Raw genomic sequence first — 18,423 nt, 5'->3', positions numbered from 1 at the left:
ACCAGCGGCTGCGGAACAACTGACCACGGCGGCGGTCAGACCTGTGACGCAGCAGGGGGTGCTAAGAAAGCCTGGCTCCGCTGGACAGGCCGCCATTGGAAACTGACCCTGGCAACGTTTAATGCTAGAACCCTAGCTAGTGAAGCTAGTTTAGCAGTGCTGTTAGAGGAACTATAGGGCATGAAATGGGATGTCATAGGGCTTAGTGAAGTTAGGAGGCCGAATGAGGCATATACTGTACTGAAGGATGGGCATGTACTGTGTTATCGAGGTTTACCAGGGAGGCGACGACTAGGAGTAGGTTTCCTTGTCAATAAGCATATAGCGGGTAATATAGATGAATTCTATAGTATTAATGAGGGGGCTGCAGGCATCGTAATTAGGCTTAATAAGCGGTATAAACTGAAGGTTGTACAGGCCTATGCACCTACATGTAGTTATGATGACCAGACAGTTGAAAGCTTCTATGAAGATGTAGAATCGGCAATGCGAAAAGTAAAGACACAGTATACTGTACTAATAATGGGCGACTTCAATGCCAAGGTAGGGAAAAAACAGGCAGGAGACAAGGCAGTAGGTGACTATGGCATTGGTTCTAGGAATAGCAGGGGGGAGTTACTAGTTGAGTTTGCAGAGCGCAATAACTTACGAATCATGAATACCTTCTCCAGCAAACGGAAGAACCGGAAATGGACATGGAGAAGTCCCAACGGAGAGACTAAAAATGAAATCGACTTCATAATGTGTCCAACCCCCGCCATTGTGCAAGATGTAGAGGTAATCGGGAAAGTGCGATGCAGTGACCACAGGATGGTGAGGTCCCGAATTAGCCTAAATCTGAAGAAGGAACGCAACAGATTGGTAAGAAAGAAACCTATCAACGAATTAGCGGTGAGGGGAAGGGCAGAAGAGTTCAGGATCTCTCTACAGAATAGGTATTGGGCTCTAACTGAGGGTGGCGACATTACCCTAGAGGCAAGGAACGATAATTTCAGAGATATCATTACTGAGTGCGCGGTAGAAGTAGGCGGTACGATAGTTAGAGGGGATACCGGTAAGCTGTCTAAGGAGACGAGAGATTTGATTAAGAAACGCCAGAGTATGAAAGCTTCCAATCCAACAGACCAAATCGAATTGGCCGAGATATCAAAGCTAATCAATAAGCGCAAGGTGGCCGATATAAGGAAGTATAACATGGAGAAAATTGAGCATGCTGTAAAGAACGGGGGAAGCCTTAAAGCGGTAAAGAAGAAATTGGGCATAGGCAAAAACCAGATGTATGCGATAAGGGACAAGGCGGGCAACGTCATCACTAATATGGACAAGATAGTCAAAGTAGCCGAGGAGTTCTATACAGATCTCTACAGTAGCCAAAGTAGTCAGGACCGTAATGAGATTGGCGGTAGGGAAAAACAGTCAGACGTTCCACCAGTGACGAAGGACGAGGTCAAGAAAGCACTAGAAACTATGAAAAGGGGGAAATCAGCTGGAGAGGATCAGATAACTACAGATTTGCTGAAGGACGGGGGGGATATCGTGCTAGGAAAACTGGCCACCCTGTATACGCAGTGCCTGGTGTCATCGACGGTACCGGAACCATGGAAGAATGCAAACATTATCCTCATTCACAAGAAAGGGGACTCTAAGGACCTTAAAAATTACAGACCAATCAGCCTACTGTCTGTTACGTATAAGGTATTTACTAAGGTAATCGCTAATAGAATCAAGACAACATTAGACTGCAATCAAGCAAAGGATCAAGCAGGGTTTCGGAAACGGTACTCTACTATCGATCATATCCATACCATCAATCAGGTGATAGAAAAATGCTCGGAATATAACCAGCCCTTATACATAGCATTCATTGATTACGAAAAAGCATTTGACTCAGTTGAAACATCGGCGGTGATGCAGGCATTGCGAAATCAGGGGGTAGACGAGCCGTACGTGAAAGTGCTGGAAGATATATATAGTGGCTGCACAGCAACCATAGTTCTGCATAAAGAAAGTAATAAAATTCCTATAAAGAAAGGTGTTAGGCAAGGAGACACAATCTCTCCAGTACTATTCACGGCTTGTTTAGAGGAAGTATTCAGAGACTTGGAATGGGAGCAGTTAGGGATAAGGGTAGATGGAGAATACCTCAGTAATCTGCGATTTGCTGATGACATTGCCTTGCTAAGCAACTTGGGGATGAACTGCAAATAATGATTGATGACCTAGACAGGAAAAGTAGAAAGGTAGGCTTGAAAATCAATGTGCAGAAGACTAAGGTAATGTTCAACAGCCTCGGGAAGGAACAGCAGTTTGCATTAGGTAGAGAAATACTGGAAGTAGTGGACGAATATGTCTACTTAGGACAGGTAGTAACCGCAGATCCGGACCACGAAAAGGAAATAACAAGAAGAATAAGATTGGGATGGAGCGCATTTGTCAAGCACTCGCAGATTATGACTAGCAGCTTACCGGTATCGCTCAAGAGGAAAGTATACAACAGTTGCATCTTGCCTGTACTCACCTATGGGGCTGAAACGTGGAGGCTAACCAAGAGAGTTCTACTTAAGTTGAGAACAACCCAGAGGGCTATGGAACGAAAAATGGTAGGGGCAACATTAAGAGATAGAAAGCGTGCAGAGTGGGTCAGAGAAATAACTCAAGTTACCGACATTCTAGTAGAAATTAAGAAGAAGAAATGGACATGGGCAGGACATGTAGTGCGAAGAGAGGATAACCGATGGTCGCTGAGGGTAACAAACTGGATTCCAAGGGAAGGAAAGCGTAACAGGGGGCGGCAGAAAGTTAGGTGGGCGGATGAGATTAAGAAGTTCGCAGGGGTCAAGTGGATGCAGCTTGCACAGAACCGGGTTAAGTGGAGAAATATGGGAGGGGCCTTCGCCCTGCAGTGGGTATAATCAGGCTGATGATGATGATGATGGTGTTTGCCACAGTTCGTCATTTCAAGTCGTTGTTTGATATATTGGTCGTTTCCCAGTCATGAAGAGTCTGCCTGCGTAGTCATTGTAGCCCTTATCACTGGTAACTAAGCAGGTTACTCATTTAGAATCAGCAGTGGTCATTATATGTCGTTTCACATATTGGTCATTTCATATTCATTAATAGTAATGATGAGTCATGCCTAGCTATTATAGTCATTAGCACACATCGCTAAGCACTTTTACTCATTTCTAATCAATTGCGGTCATTAAATGCCGTAGTTTGATATACTGGTCATCGCAAATCATTTTAGTAATTATTAACCATTATTAGTCATTACCTCTATCAATGTCTATTTATAACTTTTATTGATTAGCTATCACCATCAATCATTTTCATTCTTAATCTCCCTCCTTGCACGTACGCTTTTGCGACTGGCACACCAACGCACAGATTACAGGCACAGCTTTTGCGCACAGATTTTCGCTCCATGAGCCTAGAACGGCTTTCGCCTTAAAAAACAAACGCATCCCGTCTCAACGTTAATGTGCTTGCACACGCGGACACAAAAAAGTTTGCGTTTACCACGCAGACGCGAGACGAACGCGCCCAGAAAGGACGCAAACCGCGCGCTCAGAGCCGGCGACCCTGGCGGCGACGTGTCCCCGAACAGTGGCGCCCTCAGCAAAAATAGCGGGCGCAACTGTAAACTCCCCAAGGACGCGGTTGCCCATTGACGGCGGCGCGACGCAGCAGGCCGCACCCAGTGCGCTTCCATCGAGTTGCCGTGACACTGGGCTTTAGCTCAGCTGGCATACGTGACGATGTAGTCCTTGTGTTGAGTGAACACTGGGCCAAGGGTGACACCACTGGCATCTGTGGGGCAGTATGGGGCAAAATGTTGCAGTACAGGCAGAGAGGTGAGGTGGTTGTAAAGGTAATGCAAGACTAGTTGTAAATTTCCGTGTTGAGAACTTGAGTTGAGGGTGGAGCAATGGATGCAAAATTCTAGAGGAACCGATGGCTACGCAGGCCTCTCAAAACTTTGAATATTTTCTTTGTCACAGTAATTGGCTTTTTGAAATCGATATGAAATTTTGGCAGGTTAGGAAGCCCGCAAACTGTGGGTACCAGATTGCCCAGAATGATGAAATGCTGTGTGTTGCAACATCTCTTCAAGTTGTAAGCCACCATTGAGCAGGCATTTCGTAAGTCTCGACTTGAGTTTTCCCACTTGAGGCCATGATACGCTGCAATGTTGTGTGCTGCACAGTCTGAGCAACAAAACAGGTATTTTCTGCAGAAGGGTCTTGTGTGCATTTCGCATCACTTTATTTTTCTTGAAGTTGATGGACATGTGATGGCAGCGATATGGTGGGCAACGTAGAGTTTCTTACTCTTACCTAGAGGGAAAGCTGTGTCGCCATCTATGGGAGTTTACATGGAGTTTTCTGACGACTGGTTCAGCCTCCATGGGCGTCCAAAATATCATTACGAGGGCAGGACTGCAACTGTTGGCCAAGACTTATGCAAAGATAAACGTTGTTCTACCGTAAACAATGCCCTAAGGTTCACTTCTGTGACTATAAATTGCAATAAGAGGGAGAAACAGCATGTCAGTGTGAAATGTATCCAATATTTTTCTATTGGCTTAGCTTTGAGCAGCACAGATACCAATATTTTCCACTTAATAGGCACACTTTGAAAGGAAAAAAACGTTCTGAAAATGTTTATGGTTGCGCAGTCACTTAAGGAAGTTTTTAGTGCCATTTCGGGATGCAGAAACCTTTTATTGGCGACGTCTGCTTTTGCGCCTTCGTTACTATGGCTTTTGCGGTCTATGTACTCACCTCGAGATGATGATGATAATTAAAAAAGAGACATCATAGTAATGCCACTCCGTGCACCCAAGAAAAACCAACTGCCCCGCTCCAAGTAGGACAACGGCCCATGAATCTTAGCGCATCCATGGTGGCTGAAGTGCAGCGCCCTCAGCTTTCCCTCTAGTTAAGAGTGTAAGCAACTCTAAGGTGGGCAAGGCCGTTCCAGTCACTTGCTACGTGAGGGAAAAATGAGCTGGCAAAAACAGTGGTACAGGCACGTGGATGCAAGGAGAGTAAATGAAGCGATGGGATCTGCCTGGTAGGAGTGTGCGCATGTATGGTTCTTGTTTTAGTGGCAAATAAAATGTGTGAGTGAAGACTGGCAATGTGGTAACAAGTGGAACGATTAGGTAAACCTTATTGCAATTTTAGTGCTGGCCTTGTTTTGTACAGCTTCAGGGGCATTTCTTAGATACGCTTGATGAGGATTCCAGCTTAGTTCTGCTGAGTGAAATGTATGCTTGTAGACTGACGTGTTTTGGAGCTTCCTGCAGATGTAATTTTTAAGAGGTTTATTTAAGACATCATCTGTGGGAAGTGTTATATTAGCCAATGAGACTAGCTTAGTCACTTGCAAACGCCAAGATAAATCATGAGAAATAGCGACACCTAAGTATTTGTATGACCGGATGAGGTCAACTGCCGAGTTAGAAACTGTGCGCTGGGAAACAAGAATATTGCGGCAGCGATAAAAAGACATGCATCTACATTTGTTAAAGTTGAGTGTCATCTTCCACTGAAAGCTTTACACATGGTGTAGGCTTTCTTGCGCAGATTCTTGGTCAGAAGCGTTAGTCATCACCGTCATCATCAGCCTGACTATACCCATTGCAGGGCGAAGGCCTCTCCCATACCTCTCCAATAGAGGGTTTACAGAAGTACGTTTGGCAACCGTGAGCGGCACGCTGATCCCGCGCTGGCCGCCATATTTTGTTCGCTCCATCCATTCGCTTCGTGTTCATCCGTCAGCGCTCGCTGTTCTGTTCGCGCTTTTCACGTTTTAACCTAGTGTGCTGTGCTTGGACCTCTCTTCGGTCCCTGGCGGTTTCTGTTAGCGACGCCTAGGAGCGTATTCTGACAGCCGAGACGTGGCGAGGCCCACCGGCCGCGCTGCCGAGCGCAGTTACAAATTGAATGTATTCAAAAGTGTTAAATTGCTCAGAATGGAAGGCCGATTCTTGCTGACGCATGCGTATTGATGTAAAAAAATATAATACGTCAAATAAAATACAAATAAATAAAGAAATGATAGAAATATAACATACCTTACAACATAATAACATACTACACTTGTGTGTAGTATGTTACTTTTGATGAATTCATATTTCACTGCATTTTATTCTTTTTGCCCCTCCTGCTAGGGCCCATTTAGGGCCTGCAGTATTTGGTAAATAAAATAAATAAAAGAGCTAAAATATAACACGTGAAGAAAGAAAACACCGTGCGTGTGTGTGTGTATGAGAGAGAGACACTATCGCATTATACCTTTAACGGCGGAGCTTAAGTGACCCCCTAATTTTTCTGTAACGATATGATATAATATAGATCTGATTTTATGTACACAGCCAGTTGCACAAAGCACAAACACTTCGCAGTAATGTGAGTTGACTTTTCAAACTTCTTTTAGTTTCAGCCGAGTTCCTTCTCCTCCGAAGCTTCCAATATCAGCGCTTTCATATGAGGTTACGGCAAATGTTTACTTTCTGACAGAAGAATAAACAAGAAATCGACATATTTAAAAATTCCAGTGAATTTCAGGTAGCTGTGAATTAGCGAACCATCGGGTGACTCGAAAAAAAACACAAAAGTGAAGCGCACGCTTCGTTATTTTATCGGCCGTGCTGGCAGGTATAAGGCACAGAATGCAAGCCTGAGCTGCGTGCTCTGGACGTGGACCGGTCGAAACGGGCTGCACGTGAGCATATTACAACACACTAGTGGGATGTCATCTTTTCCTGCTTTTCTAGACGCCGAGGGTTTGGCAGCCGCTTGCTTTTGCAGCATGAAACACGCACCTCGGGCGCACTAGACAACCGTATTGCTCTCTGCACCAAACACTACCATTTCGTACGACTGTGAAAAGTAGTTTCGGTAATCATGCCCGTGTCTTAAATCCAGAGAAGGTATTTGCACAATAGCGTTCGTTATAGATGCATTGCTTCTTCTCCCGTGTCCTCCATCGCAGCATAAGCTTATCCTTCAAGTTCACAAGGCTCCATAGCGCGCAAAACAACCTTGCTGTTTTATGTGATAGCACATTCTGTGAGCTAGCTCCCAGTCACAGGGACGTGCAGTAATGCTTTACATGATGCAAGTGACCCTTGTAAAGCCGATTAGGACTGCAAACGAATGGTCGCATACACGCGTATACCTTGATTTCATGCGCGTCTACGACGGTGCGCTGGCTGCAGAAGGGCACGCAACAACATGCTGGCATCATTTCGAATAGAGCTTGGGGCTAACAGCGACTGCTGTGATGTTAAAAAATGAAACAATCGCTTGTGAGCATTCCAATGCACCTTTCGGTGCATGCACAGGTTCTACGAAGGCGCACGTTGACAGCATACTCGATGGGAGGCGCGGGCGGAATGAACAAAACATGGCCGCCGCGCACAGTTTCTGTTTCTTTCACTAGATGGCGCTAACTTTTGTAAAGCCTGATAGCATGAGCATGAGCATGATAGCTACTGCTACCACCCCGTTTCAAAGGGGACGCTCCTATATTCCATCCATCCATCCTCTATTAACCCTGTTCTGTGCTAGCTGCATCCACTTGACCCCTGCGAACTTCTTAACCTCATCCGCCCACTAACTTTCTGCCGCACCCTGCTACGCTTTCCTTCCCTTGGAATTCAGTTTGTTACCCTAAGCAACCATCGGTTATCCTCTTCGCACTACATGTCCTGCCCATGCTTATTTCTTCTTCTTGATTTCCACTAGAATGTCAGTAATGTGTCTTTCTCTGACCCACTCTGCCTGCTTCCTATCTCTTAATGTTACCCCTACCACTTTTTGTTCCATAGCCCTCTGAGTTGTTCTCAACTTAAGGGGGGACACCCCTCTTAGAGCATTTTTTCTTATCTATGGACCGATTTGGATTAAACTTCATCGCTTATGTATTTTGACATGCTGATTTTAAATACAGTACAACCTCGATAATTCGAACTCGGTTAATTCGAAATCCCGGATAATTCGAAGGTTTTTTGCGGTCCCGTATTTTCCAATGTAAATTTGGCCGGATAATTCGAACAGGCGGCCTGTGCCAGCCCGGTTAATTCGAAAATTTGGACTGCTATGCGGCAATGCCTGATCCATGTTTCGCCGCAAACCCGGCGAAACGACGGCCCTACGGAGCCGCGAGGCAAAGCCACATAGTAATGGTGATGATTTATAGGCGAAGCGCCCCAGCCGGAGCACTCTCCGCACAAAAATTGGTCTACAGTGCGCCTCGCGCACCGCCGAAACGCGCCTGCAGAGGAGAAGACGTGCTTCACTGCAACATGGTGGGCATACCGGTTTTTATCACGTGACCTCGCCCCCACTCCATCCCTTGGTATGCTTCGCCCACTCTTCCCCCGTGCCTCCGATGCTGCAAGTACGCCATCACCACCGCCGCGCCGGTCTCGCCTGCACCATTTCTTTGTGTTGTGCGCTGTGGTTAGGGGTCGGCTACTGTGCCGTTTTTTTCTAGCTTTGTGACCGTAGCAGTGCAGAAATGCCAAAGTGCAAGACTTTAACGCTGCAGCAGAAGTTCTGCTTGATCCAGAAAGCAGGAAAGAGCGCTTTTCGAAGACCGAGTTGGCCAAAAGGCATGGCGTGCCCCTCTCGACGTTGTCCACAATATTGAGCAACAAGTAAAAAATACTAGAGGCTTACGGCAAGACCTATTCTTCGAAGCAGTCACGAGTGCGGGCTCCCACGTATCAAGATGTGGAAGCTGCTCTGCTTCGCTGGCTGCAGAAAGCAAACGCTGCCCACCTTCCCGTCAGTGGAACGCTACTGCGGGAGAAGGCCAACGACCTAGCTCTACAACTTGGGCACGAGGAATTTAAGTGCAGCAATGGATGGTTTTGCGTTTTAAAGAACGCAATAATTTAACCTTTCTCACCGTCTGTGGTGAGAGCGGCAGCACTAACGAGAGCGTTGTCGAGGATTGGAGAAACCACACATTGGCGCCGCTGCTTAGCGAGTACGGTGCAGACGACGTTTACAACCTTGACGAGGCTGCACTTTTTTATAAGATGCTGCCAACAAAAACATTCGCAGTGAAGAACACCGCCATCAAGGGTAGGAAACAGGCCAAGGACAGGATTACTGTGCTGTTCGGCGCAAACATGTGCGGTAAACACAAGCTGCCGCTACTGGTCGTCGGGAAGACGGGGAAGCCTCGCTGCTTCAAAAATGCACGGCTGCCGCCAAAGGATGAACTCGTCTACAGGCACAATAAGAAAGCCTGGATGACAGGTGCAATATTTGAAGAGTACGTGCGGCAACTTGACCGCAAGTTCGCGGCCACGGGCAGGAATGTCCTATTTGTCGTCGACAACTGCCCGGCACATGGCGACATCCCACATCTCCAGGCCATCAGGATGGTATTTTTACCTCTGAACACCACTTCGATCTCACAGCCGATGGACCAAGGCGTCATTCACCAAACTAGGAAGATTTATCGGTACCACCTGCTCAAGCGCATGCTCCTTTGCTACGACAATGGCAAGGAGTACTCCATCGACTTCCTCGGAGCCATATGCCTCATGGTGTACGCTTGGAAACAAGTGGAGCCCACATTGATCAGGCGGTGTTTTGAACACGCTGGTTTTTCCAGTGAAAGCACTGTTGATGCCGATGCAGACCACCCATGTACTACTACTCTTGACGAAGAAGGAGCAGAGTATTGCGACCGCATCAATGCGCTGTGCGCAGAGGATGAGTCCAACGCAGTCGGCTTCGCCGAGTATATCAACATTGAGAGCGAAGAGCAGACTGGCTACTCTGACTTGGAGAGTGAGATCACTGCTGGTACCAACATGCGCGATGACAGCGACGATAGCGACGACGACACCGACGAGCCTCCCCGAGCACCTGCTCTTGGTGAAGTTATCGGATCGCTGAACGTTATCCACAGTTTTGTTGAGTGCCGCGGTGGAAGTTCAGAGATGTTTCGTCTATTTGACCAACTCGAGAGCATGACCTTAGGAGCCGCAAACTACCGGACGCGGCAAACCAGCATCTCTGATTACTTTCAGTGGTAATTCAAAATATGCCGAATAAAGGTAACACGTTCCTGCAACGAATTTTTTTGCCTAAGTCTTATTTCTTGCTGTGTTCAGTTAATTCGAAAACCCGCTTAATTCGAAGATTTCTCGCGGTCCCGATGACTTCGAATTAACGAGGTTGTACTATATAATTGTTTCTTTTGTAGAGTGCATAGTTTTAAGAATTTTGCCTAATTAATGTTCTTCATTTGGAGGTGAGCTAATTACTAAACACACAAGGGCATGATAAAAATCATCCTGCATAAATTATCTAGAAATATCACTGAGTGCAGCTAACCAAGAATGGAGGTGCAAGATTAATTTGAACTTGTGTTACAGTACATCAAACTTTTCTGTGGAAAAGCTCGATTTGACACCCATTATGAATAATTAGTTTTTTAAATGTTGCCTCATCATGATTGCATATATTTGAGTCTTACTGTACTCTTTAAGAAAGTATCTTTGCAGCAATGAAAAAATGAAAGCAATAGCACAAATAGTTCAAGAGATATCGCTCCTCCAAAATTGCAGCACCCTCAAAAGGCTGTTTCGAGAAAACAAGGAAAAACATGTCAGAGCATATAGATTTAAATTATGGCAAGGTTTGACATATCAATATGGTCAGAAATGGTTGAAAAGTAAATTAAAAATTAATGTGCTATACCAATTTGAGCCAAAGTTACACCATAAACAAAAAAAAAAAGACTCAAAGGAAAGGTCTATTTTGGTGCCAAGACAATCTTTTCAGTAAATTTTCCCGTATGGTTATTACATTTACCTCGGTGTCAAAAGATACATGAGATTAGGTTTAAAGAAAATAACTAGCCAGAGCAGGGCCAGAAATATTGATCTGGTGATTGTCCAAAATTCAATTTTGAGAAATCGTCAAGAAACGTTTTGGGCATATGTTTGAATTACCAAGGCTAACAGTAACTCGATAAAATGAGTTATGACTGGTTTCTGGTGTGAATGCACCGTTTCCCATTGAGATCATTGACCCTGCAACTCAAAAGCAAATTTATTTTGATAAAGTTTGCGATTCCGCATGCCGCGTGTGACGCCGTTTCGCGATCGCTGCTGCCGGCGCGCTACTAACTTTTCTGAGTGCTCGATCTGTCGCGACCATGAAAACTGCTTAGGTATAATTTTTTCAACTGCATCGTCATAATTAAGATGCTCGCACGCGGCAGGATTCGCCTCGAGGAAATCGTTCGCTCTCCTATCTGTCGCGCCGCACCACCGATACGCCCTTATCGGCCCATCGCGGAACCTCGGCGCTTTGTCGCTGATAGCTGATAACAGGATGCGGCGTTGCCGCGTCACCGGCGCGCCTCTAATCTCTACCTTTCTTGATATCTGGGCCAGAATGACACTCGAACCTAAATTTTTCCCATTTTACGCCGTGGTCGTGACAACGGTACATCGCTAAGCCATCTAGGCCTACGCGACCTTTTCAAAATGGAGCCAGGCCGCAAACAGTCGACGCGGGCAGCCAACCAAAAGTGGTCATTTGTGTCGCATTTTTTCGGAGCCCAATAGCAGCGCGGGTTTTTGCGCAAATTTATCCCTTTGTTTCTTGCTTCAGATGTTTGCTCACGAATGCCAATTGTGACATGGGAATAGCCTGAATCACAATCTTTCGAACGAGACCAAAATGATGCCTGTGGAGCGCCTATTTATGGATCTGCGACCGATCAAAACTCAGCGTGATTTAACCTCAATTTAAAGGGCCAAACGTTCAGATTCGCATTTTAGGAATGCTGTAACGTGCAAATTAGGCGGTATTTTTCGACCAAAATTTGCAGATAGAAAATTTGCAGTGTTGACATCCAGCGGGCCTGGCGCGAGCGCTCCGCCCCGTGCCACTGCCCGCTTCGTCATCTTCGTAGCATTACCCGGGGCCACTGATCGATTGCTAGAAATCCAATGCATGATGTGACGATGAACACAGGCACAGGATTGGGACATGAAACAGTGGACACCACAATGAATGTGAAGATGGGAAGAATGCTTGCACCGGAGCATCAAGTCCAATCTTCACAGTTTGCCGAAGGCCAAGGCTCATGGACACGCCGAATGGCTTGAGCGGGGAGCTCGAGTGGTCGTGAGGTCGCTTCGTCGTGGGGTCGGTAGGGTCGGTAAGGTCGGCTTTGTGTTGTTGTCAGGGCTGGGGACGAGGCTGGGGCAGCGGCTGGTCGGGTCGGGTCTGAGCAAAAAGGGCTGGGGCAGAGCTGGGCGGCGATCTCCACGGGCTGTCGGCAGATGGACCCAGCTTACAGTTGGCTTCGACGGTGCAAGGCGAGGATGGGGATGAACCGCACCTCCAACCAAATGTTACGTGGTGGCATGACAAGCGATGAAACACAGCGACACAACAGAAACAGAACGACGTCTTGACATGATGATGAAATATGCTTTAATGGCTAACGGGCCTGGCGCGAGCGCTCCGCCCCGCGCCACTGCCAGCTTCGTCATCTTCGTAGCAATATTGTTAATTTTCGAAAGGAGCAGGAGAAAGTCACTACTTACATTGCTGCGACCTTTCTTTTTTTTTTTTTTTAAACGCAATGCGTTACAAAAAATTTCATCAGTGCTGTCGTATTTCATGCTGTTTAGTGTTGGAACAGGATATAGCGTAACTGTACTCCCCTTGACCGAGCGACGACGCAGTGGTAACAAAGCGACGCTGAAAACGCGCCTCTCTGTCGCCGAGTCCTGTCGCTTATCTTGAAATTTTTTCCGTATTTTACAGCTTCGAGGCAGCGAGGGTTTACTGTATCTTCGAGCAGATAAAAGAATCATTAATCTTTACGATATTAGGAGCAGATTTCTCATTTTATGTTTGCTCATTTTTTCTGCACTCAAACTTAAATCTGTGGAGAATACTGATGCAGCCCAAACTCGTTATAATGAAGTAGTTCGAAGTGCAAAAATTTGTGCATTATATCCGATATTCATTATAAAAGTGCACGCCCAAATTCCTGTAAATAAGTTTGCTATAAAATAAACAAAATGTCCACTAATATGGACAACACAAAGGTTTGAAAATGCGCAATTTTCAAGTTAAAAGCTTAGCATAAGCATGAAATGTCGCTTTTCCTTTCGTGTTGGAGAGCAAAAATGAATACTAGGAAGGGGTGTTGCCCCTGCGCACAATTTCAACGACGGAGCTAACAGCCTCGCAGGGAGCGTAGCACACGCTCACGTGTCGGCCGCAGTGGCAGAGGCATGGCAGGGGCTCACGCCATGATGAGGCAATGGTGATGTAATGCCAGTCAGATGCCTGTGTCAGCCGTTGCATGGCCAGACTTGAGCTGTGGCGGCGGTGACGATGCTTGAGTCCGGCTATGGCTGTTTATGTATTGGTGCTAGTTTTCGCGTGCCGCCACTATATGACGCGGCACGCGAACGCGCGGGTGATTTAAACACATTTCAGCAGCATCGTTCGACTGCAGCCGTGACCGTTCATGACCTCCGAGATCACAGCACGGGGGTGTGATCTCGGAGGACATAAGCTTTGGTGGTAGCCTTTTTTTTTTGCCGCTGCTAAGTGACGCGGCACGCGAATGTGCGGGCGACCTTAACACACTTCTGCAGCTGGAAATTTGATTGGTTGAAAAAATGCGTTTCTTGAAGTTTTTTCAGCTCCTTTACGCGTTTTTTGCTGTTACAAAGCAAAAAAACTGTTTCGTTATAACCAATATACTGTCAAATTTTGAATTTTCTTTTTGTTATACAAAAAGAATTCCCATAGAAATAAACCGCAGACCAACCAAACTTTGATTTTAGTTCGTTTTATCCGATAATTCGCTATATCCGTGTTCGTTATAGCGAGGTTTGACTGTATTGCTTTGATCAAAAATGTAGTTCCTACGTTGTATTCTTCATACTATCAGCCACATGGGGATCGCGAAAATTTCGTGAAACATCAAATTTTAGAAAAGATCAGATTCGGAATCTACAAGGCCTTTTCAATCACATTGCAAAAAATATTCTGCTGAAAAGAGCTTCAAAGTGAGCCTAAAAATTGTTTTTGTGACCGCGGGTAGCAAAAATCTGGCCGAAATGTCTGTGAAAATGGTCGATTTCCAAGCGCAATAACTCCGCGCCCGTAGCGCCGAGCGCGAAAATTTTGGTACCACCGGAAAGCTTGTTTCACAGCACTACTCCTCCCATTGGAGCCATGTATCTCCGATGAGAGACGCATGGCTCCAAAGCCATGTGTCAAATGTTAAAAATGCAAAGGCCTTGCAGAGTCCTTCTAGGCGCTGATTGGTCGTGCCAGACATGTGGCGCTGCGCGCTCTCCGAGTGGCTGCTGGAAAGCACGCCATAGCTCACGGCGTCTGCTCCCACCTCGTTCGCACACGCTTTTGTCACCTGCTTGGTCGTTTGTGAATACGCGGCTTTCATTCTGCAATTTTAATCACCCTCACTGTTGCGCGAGGCTTCGTCTGTGTGCCAGCGATGTGGCGGTGCGCGTTGTAAAACTATAGGACGAAGTGCGCGTGCGGGAAGCGCAAATGCAAGCCTTCTGTTCAGAAAAAAAAGCGGTCCGTGACAAATAAATCAGACGAAGCGAGGACTGGATCGGCATCAACGCTTCTTGAAAAGTGTCAGCACACTGTGCGGTCCGTCCGAAAGGCAAAGAAACGGAAGCAGCGGTAAAAGCGACAAGGATATCACACTTTGTTCCAAAGCGGTACGGCTCCAACAAACTGAAGTCTCCAGGCGCGCGGAAGGCTGCCGACTGATGCAATCGCGCAGTTTTATGGATATGCCAATGAGCTCGATAAAGATCACAGAGATATGTCGCGGAAGGCCAACCCGGCACCATCAACCAACATCGCGGTGCATGCAGTGCCAACGCGGGGAGGTTTCGTTTTCACGACAGCGGGCGACGCTGATGTGGCACGAGCTCTCGAGTTCGACGACGAACGTTTGGTTAAACGAAATAGCACCATTCCACGGCACCTACGCCTGGAATCAATTCCCAGCAGTGAATCCGAGGTCTTAGCTCTATCAACTATCCGCGACATCGTAATGCCGATGCAGTTCCTATACGGAGGAACTTCCGTTTTTGCGATGGCGAGTTATGCGCTGCGAGGCTTGCGGCAAATGTTTGCCTTGCCCGATTCGCACCATTCAGGTGCCTGAAACTGTGTTCTGTGCCCACGGAAACAACCTAGAAGGAAGCGTCCAGCGTAGCGATATAGTATTTCAACCCGGAGGCGTTTTGATGGACAAAAAGTGGCCGTGCAACTTTAATGTCAGTTTTCTCAAAAGTGCTTTTTGACTTGACTGTCTTGCTTGCAGAAAGCGTAGCACGGCAATGGATTGATGGATTTTCATGAGGTTTGTTGCATTTTATTCCTTAGTAAATTCTTTATGCAGTGACATTTTCATAACTTTAAAATACGGCCTCAATTTTTTGCTTTTTAGCTATTTTGAAATGGTGAAAATGAATGCATTATGCAAGCATGGGTGTAAAAAAAAAGTCGAGCTGATTAAAAGATTTGGGGAATTTCACTGCATGAACTGTTCTTATGACTGAATTTTAAAAGCAACTGCAGGCTCCTACCTTGGTTTTTTTGTCATGCCAGGCTTTCTGCAAGTTTGGTATAACAATGATGCATATAAATACTTAGGATGTCAAAACGACTTGAGCTACATTACTGAAAGTTCATATTTATTCATTGAGTGCACTTTCCAATAAGTGTGCCAAATTTCATTGCTCTACTCTAAATACTAAGAAATTTTACCTTCCATCCCCCCCTCCCCCTAACCATTTTTTGATGAGTGGTTATTTATTGTTTCTGTAAATAAAGGAGTTAAAATGTCAGAAAACTTCAAAACTAATTGGCACTCAAGAAAAATAATTGCATAAATATTTGAAATCAGCCCAGGAAACTGATTAGGACTGCATTTTTATCACATTTAGCCTCTTCATTTATACAACGATGTTTGGATGTAGGTTCAACTGGGAAAGTTTTAAGAAAGAATCATGGACGAGGTATTTTGTCGATTGCCTTAGCACTGTCTAGGAAAATGGCGTCAGTTTATCAAGGTTGGCGTGAATGTCGCAAAGGAAAATGGCTAGTTGATTTTCACAGAAGAAGCCATTGTGAAATCCATGCTGTGATGGATGGAAGCAGTTCATCATCATCATCATCAGCCTGATTATACCCACTGCAAGGCATATTGATTTTCAAGCCTACCTTTCTACTTTTCCTGTCTAGGTCATCAATCATTATTTGCAGTTCATCCCCCGAGTTGCTTAGCAAGGCAATGTCATCAGCAAATTGCAGATTACTGAGGTATTCTCCATCTACCCTTATCCCTGACTGCTCCCATTCCAAGTCTCTGAATACTTCCCCTAAACAAGCTGTGAATAGTACTGGGGAGATTGTGTCTCCTTGTCTAACACCTTTCTTTATGGGAATTTTGTTACTTTCTTTATGCAGAACTATGGTTGCTGTGCAGCCACTATATATATCTTCCAGCACTTTCACGTACGGCTCGTCTACCCCCTGATTTCGCAATGCCTGCATCACCGCCGAGGTTTCAACTGAGTCAAATGCTTTTTCGTAATCAATGAATGCTATGTATAAGGGCTGGTTATATTCCGAGCATTTTTCTATCACCTGATTGATGGTATGGAAGCAGTTATTGCAATCTAATACTCCTGTCACACGGACAGTTTCGATCCTCATTGAACTCGATCTGCATTCAACTCAATGCAGATCGAGGTTGTCACACGGCAACTTTCAAGTGCAATCGGGCTCGAGCCTGCTTGACTTCAAGCTGCTTCCTCGAGCGCTCTTGAGATTTCAAGCACACTCAAAAGCAGTTGGCGACACCCTCGTCACCAGTGAGCTCTAAAGTGCACACGAGGAAAATTTCTCAATGCTCATTGAAAATGCCCGTGTAGCACGGGACGCTTCAATCCTTGAAAACCTCAATGCAGATCGAGTTCAGTGAGGATCGAAAGTGACGGTGTGACAGGGGTATAAGAATTGTGTGATTTGGGAGCAAATAACATGCTCCTTGAATTTGCAGGGTGCACTAGTTGGTGAAATGGGACGATGATTAAGAGTTGAATCGGTGAATGTTGAGATTTTATGTACGGGATGTTTTGAGTGAATAGAAAAGTCGCTTGTCAATGTCAAAGCAGTGTCAAGGGCAACTTCCAGCAGTCTCATGGTGGAAGACACGACCTCCCTCCAAGGGTGTTCACACTCCGCAGATAAGAACTGCCCACTATAGAGCGTGCAGGACATCTTTAGGCCAGCAGAAAGTGAAATGCCTGTCAGCATACCAGGTTAGTTTGAATCTGATCATAATCAAAAAATGCCTGTAGATACATCAGCCTCGGTGGAAACCGTTTCCTCGGGACATCGGTAAGCAATGTCGATGCTGTGAGACAAGCAGCAAGTACTTTTTAAGCCTGACTTAAGGGGGGGGACATGGCTCTTAAATCTATTTTGCTTATTTTTGACCAAATTTGATAAAACCTGGTATCATGATTCAGTTTCTTACACTGATTTCAAATATGCAACTACCTTTTGAATTGGCCAGTTAGTTCAAAAGGTAATGAAATTAGTTGTTCATAATTTGCAGAAACGATGAAGTAATAACCGCACTACAAAAAATGAACATGGACACATTGCTAGGTACGAGAAAGCATAACGAATACAATGTTAGGAGCACTTCTTTGATATAATACATATTAGCGATGTTATAGCGTTGAAATTTTTTCAATTTTGCTCTACATCAGGCAGGAGGGCACCCACATTTGGAACAGTGAGCTTTGAACTGCTATAACTTCACTAATATTTATTATATAAAAAAGTGCTCCTAACATTGTAATCATTATGCTTTCTAGTTGCTAGCAAAGTGTCCATGTAAATTTTTTATAATGCGGTTATTTTTTCATTATTTCAGCAAATTATAAACAATTAATTTCATTTATCTTTTGAACTAATTGGTAAATTAGAAAAATAGTTATATATTTTAAATAAGTGCAACAAACTGAATCAGAATACCGGGTTTTATCAAATTTGGACAAAAATTAGGAAAAATAGTTTTAAGAGCTATGTCCCCCCTTAACTGCAATGGCAAGACAAAAGAAAATAAAGTGAGAAAATACTTTCTGTATTGCTTGCTGGGGGACCCTAGCTGTCCAGGAGTGAAGCAGGAAAATAAGACTTTGGAACCTTGAAGTGTTAAAGGGTAACTCTGACATTTGCCGAGAGATTTTGCTAAGCCGGTACATTCTTGTTAGTTTTCTGATCATATGTACGAAATCTTGCAGTGGTTCAATGTTTTATTGCTGCTCAAATGAATTCAAAG

General features: G+C 45.2%; 1 protein-coding gene across 2 annotated transcripts in view; it reads left to right on the top strand.

The window, feature by feature from the left end:
• Osbp (oxysterol binding protein) overlaps positions 1–18,423 on the top strand; it is a 192,407-nt gene that overhangs the window by 87,389 nt on the left and 86,595 nt on the right. The window lies entirely within an intron of this gene.

This window comes from Amblyomma maculatum, chromosome 3, assembly GCF_055883805.1.
Source record: "Amblyomma maculatum isolate TAMU_Amacu chromosome 3, ASM5588380v1, whole genome shotgun sequence".
NCBI lineage: Eukaryota > Metazoa > Arthropoda > Arachnida > Ixodida > Ixodidae > Amblyomma > Amblyomma maculatum.
Note: the sequence above shows the minus strand (reverse complement) of the source record. Positions and strands in the feature narration are given on the sequence as shown.